General features: G+C 43.3%; 1 pseudogene; it reads right to left on the bottom strand.

Moving 5' to 3' along the window:
- Window positions 1-723: 723 nt before the first annotated feature.
- Window positions 724-4,690, bottom strand: LOC115355626 (protein mono-ADP-ribosyltransferase PARP12-like; annotated as a pseudogene).
- Between the last annotated feature and the right edge of the window lie 368 nt (window positions 4,691-5,058).

The following is a 5,058-nucleotide window of genomic DNA, read 5'->3' as shown; positions in this document are numbered from 1 at the left end:
GAGAGCATCCATGGAGGCAAGTGGAGTTCTGCCTGACTGTTACAGTTCAGCCTTAAGCTCCCATCCTCAAATCAACATGCTTTCCTAAACTGAACATGTTACACAGTTACAACAGTCTTTCTTTAGTGTGGCATCACCACAAGCGTGTCATTGGTAGGCTAACGTTACTTTCGAGCTTGACTTGCCAGTTTTGTAGGTTTTAACATTAGCCTCCTAAAATACAGTGAAGACCCTGAGCTCACAAACAGGAACTACCCGTTAGGACTCAAACCAATATGTATGTGAATGAAATTAAATATTGACAAAATGTTTAATTTTTTGCATGAACCGTTCCTTCAATAAACCTCTAATCAAACTATGATGATGCTCAAAATCAGCATCAGTGTAATACTTTTTTACTTCCATTAAAATATTTATATATCTTTAGCAAACTGAAAGCCATACTCACCACCATATTTACAGTGTCCCTTGACGAAGTAAAAGCATATCTCTGTTTTAAGGACACAAGCACAAAAGTACAACTTTAAGGAATGAAAGGTGACACTGTGATATGAATCAAAGACTCGGATTGTATCTGTTTCCTGTGTGACTTCATTCTGCTTCCTGTTTTGATCAGGGTTGGTCACATCAGCCAAAGCCAACGTGACCCAGCAGACCTAAAGAAACTCCATCGACAGAAAAAGTCACAGAGAAGGTGTACAAAGGAAGCATCGCTCTCACAGATTACCACTTGGCTTTGCAGATAAGCAGTTTATACAAAGAGGTAGAGGCTTTTGAAACAGGCTCATAAGCTTTACCTTTCACATCCTCCGAGCTTTTCTTGGCTCCTCTCGTTTGTCTTTTGTTCAGTCCGTCATCACTGCCAGCGTCTCGGTAGCTCGCAGCAGCCCAGACGTCGCTGGTGGAAAAGACTCGTGGTTGCCGTTGAGGGTTGGCCCTGTTGCCTCTCAGAGCCTCTTTGTTGATGTAGACAGATTTCAGAGAGTGAAGCAGCCGGTTGGGAACACCCCGAGCCTGCAGGGCTTTTAAGGCTGCGGCTCGTCAAAATCATGAGCCTTGGAGCAGAAACAGTCTCCCTGCAGGTGTTGCTCACAGATGTGGAGCCGCTCGCAGCCGTCGCCGTCCTTACACAAGCCAAACTGCCCACCGCCATTGTTGTAGTCAAAGCAAATCTTATATAAGACAGACAAGAGTGGGAAAAAATATTTTTAATCCAATGTAACGTTGTGTAACTGGGCGTCCGGCTTATTCAAAGGCATTCTAGAGAACCCAGCAGCCAGGTGGAAAAGGACAACAACACTTTCCTTTTGGGTGAAGATGATGGTGAAGAAGGCAGAGTTTAACTGTATGGGCCTGATCGTGTACTGGCTGGTTGTTTGTTAGCTGGTCGTTAATCAAGGGGCCGAGCCAAAACAAAAGAAGATAAAAGTTTTATTTGGAAGGAAGGATGTTTCGTCCTCCAAGGGAAACATCCGGGGAAGTTATGTGAAATTGCATGAATTGGGTCTTTTTTATTTTAAACAAAGAACACATGATCATCAGGTAAGCCACATTTTTTTCTTTGCATTAATTTCCCTCGGTTAATCGTTGAAATTCATGGATTAATTGTATTTTTTTTTTTTTGAGGGGCGTGCTGAAAATTGGTAAATAAACAGGAAAAAAAATGCAGAAAAAATCATCAGTTTTCTTCCATACCCTGCTATAGACCAGATTCACACGGCGGCCATCTTCCTCTGGCGTCAGGCTTAGCTGCTGTTAGCATGTGGTGCTGCTGTGTTCAGCTAACGTTAGCGTTCCACCACCTCCTAGCTAACGTTACCATTTGATATCCTTACATGATACGATAGGAGAGGTGTAAATTCATTCTGAAATAATAACCACAAACATCTCTGATTCATTTCTTGTCCACCAGCTAAAGCCTGGAAGTGAAACCCACTGGCTGTGATGAAGCTAGCAGCGTAACGTTAGCTGTCCTGCTGTGTTTCCAGCATGTTTCCCCCAGCTGCTGCTAGCTTAAATAACTTACATCCAGTGTGTGTTAGTGACAAAGTTTAGCTAGCAGTCTTACAAAGAAATGGCTGTTGACATTTAATAATTCATTTACGGTTTTCCTATCAAACGGTAATGTTAGCTCAGAAGTGGTGGACTGCTAACGTTGTTGTGTAACGGTAGCTAACAGGTGGTCAAATATGTTGTTTTACTTTGAAATATGGCCCGATGTCCCCCTCGATCCATTGTTTTTCTCAGGAAACGGTTGAACGATAAAGTATTTTCAGATTCGTGATGTTTATTAGAAAAGCAAACGACAGTACAGAGGTATCTTTTGATTTCAGCATTTGAGCTTCCCACGTTAGAGGAAGATGGCTGCCGCCTGGTCGATCGGCTCTGGGTTTGAAGTTCTCGCCCGTTCGCCTGAACACGATGCCACAGGCCGGGTAAACACACCGTGCAGTCGCAGCAGCCGGGCCACAGGTGGTGCTGTGGTGCCACGACGCTGCGTGCACACTTTTGTTGGACGTTTGGTGTCGTACTTACGGGCGGCAGCAGGAAGTTGTCGTTCTGCAGCAGCAGCGTGCACAGCTCGGCCCGGTCCAGGTCCTGCAGGCCGTGCTCTACGAGGATCGGCACGTTATGGTCAGACCTCAGCTGATGGGGGAACTGGCATCCTCTCCTGCAATCAGAGGCTCTGATTTCACTCATGGGCTCAGATTATGAACTGGGCCAACACGCTGCCGCCATGCAGGAAACTGAACAGCAACATTTACCCCACAAAACATTCACCTAAAAGTAGTCGCCTGGGAATATTCTGGTACACAGAGCTGTGATTTTTGACTTTAATGTGGTGATATGACATTATTACACTCTAGATGTCACCTGCTGAAAAAGACTAAATAAAGCTGAAATGAAAAAAATAGTGAAAAACAAAATTTTGAAGCAGGCCAAATCCAAGTCAAGTTGAGGAGTTATTGCATGATAAACATGCTGTTTAAGTGTTATTTTTCTAAATGCTTATTTTATTGTGACTTCACTAATTTTGTCACTTAAGGCTCATATTGTCTTTTACAGAGAAATCACAGCAGCTGACTTAAGAAATACAGCAGGTTTTTAGGGCCGATGTTACACGGTGCAACTTAAATACAATTTCTTGCATGTCGTAAATTAAGTTATTACTGTTGCAATGTCATGAAAAACCCACAAGGGGCCATTCCCAAATGATGTTTCAACCCCAGTTCATGATTCTTCCTTGGATGGAGCTCCAAAACAACTCACATGCATGAAAGCGTTTCACATGTGAGCTCGGCCATGTGTAATCTTTGTCATTTTTGTTGTGATTCTGCGTTGTGTTGTGTTGTGTTTCAGGGACAATGACGACAACCAGGGATGCTTTGTGTAACTTTACGGCTGTTGGCTTGTTGAACCTGTTGAACATAAATGGAGACTGATTGGTCAGGTAGTGTCACACAGCAGTCGGCACAGCTCACAGGCAGCTACAGCAAGGGGTAGCAAGGGTTAGCGTAAACTAGCCTAGGCTAACTACCACGGCTAATGACAAATACTGACAAGATATAAACAGTTAGGCACCGCTAAGATAGCGCAATAAGATCACACCCACCTATCATCTAATCCTGCATAATATAATACAGCTGTGTCATAAAATTACATGTTTATTACAATTTTCTTATGCTGCCGTGTGCTGAGCAACCTACCATGGGCACAATCCATATACTACTGGCACAGAGCGGAAGCAGGAAGCGGAGTCTATGTGCCACGGAAAGGCCCACTAACCAATCAGAATCCACCATATGTTTACAATGCAAATATGACTGGCAATAACTTGCAAGTGGAATGAACCATTTAACCCCTGTCACACATGCACGGTGAAAATAATCCAGCAGTGGGACTTGCAGTCAGTGTGTCATATTAACAGCAAGAAAATGTGCTTTTGGATTTTTAAATGTGTGGGAAAAAACTCAATACTCCAAGACTTTGACTGAAGTAAAAACTGGAATAAACAGATCTCACTGCTGGTTGAGGAGGCCTGATATTTGACCAAAGTACCAGCAACGTTTAGCCCGATTTATAAAGCAGTTTTTATCAAATCTCATGCAATCTGCTGCGACACACGGTGCTACACGCACAAGATCAACAGGCTACACAAATGAAAAGCGACATAAATAGGCCTATTTTTTAAAAAACATAAAGGAAGCCACTTCTAGAGCGAGACAGGAAGTTGCAAAATGCAAAATGCAAAATGCAAAATGCAAAAAAAAAAAAAAAAAAAAAAAAAAAAAAAAAAAAACATGTTTGCAACTCTTCCTTTATACAGCTGCACTCAGAGTTGGAAAGAAACATATTTTGAAGAGATTTTTTTTTTTTTTTTTTAAAGTCTTATCTTTAAGTCTGACCTCCTGCGGCTGGACGGGCAGGATCCCAGCAGGAACTTTCTGCACAGATGCAGGTTGTTGCAGCCCTGACACACTTTGGCTTTGCAGAGTCGCAGCTCCGTCTTGGCCACCACCTTGTGCTCCCCGCCGGACCGGCAGCACACAAACTTCTCCCGGTTGGAGATGATCCGCCTCACGTTGAACACACAGACGCTCTCCTCCAGATCATCGACGCTCATCGATCCGTGATTGGCGCAGATCAGCTTCAGCACAGCGGCCTCCGCCTCCGACATGTCGAGGCGCTCCGTCGCTTTCCTCCGGCTGACTGACTGAGCTGTGCGGGTTTTTTTTTTTTTTTTTTTTTCTGGGTCTTATTTCTGATGAATGGAAACCGAAACTCAAACCCAGCGCGTCCGCACGTCCTTAAAAAGCCCCGCACAGTGTCTAAAATCCACTTTAGGAAAACATTCGACCTGTCTCTGCTTTTAAACCTTTAACACTCCTGCCTTTTTGTCTTTTTATCTGCTGACACATCACAGCTCTGTTGTGGAGCCGCGTTTTTATTTTATTGTTCACTTCTGTTATAATTTTGTCCTTTCTTTCTAATTTCTTTAATTTCTCTGTAACTGATGTGAAACTGTCGGCTTTTAATTTGCTGTTCTTGTGTGTTGTA

The sequence above is a fragment of the Myripristis murdjan genome, chromosome 23 (assembly GCF_902150065.1).
Source record: "Myripristis murdjan chromosome 23, fMyrMur1.1, whole genome shotgun sequence".
NCBI classification, from domain to species: Eukaryota; Metazoa; Chordata; class Actinopteri; order Holocentriformes; family Holocentridae; genus Myripristis; species Myripristis murdjan.
This window is presented reverse-complemented; position numbering and strand designations above follow the sequence as displayed.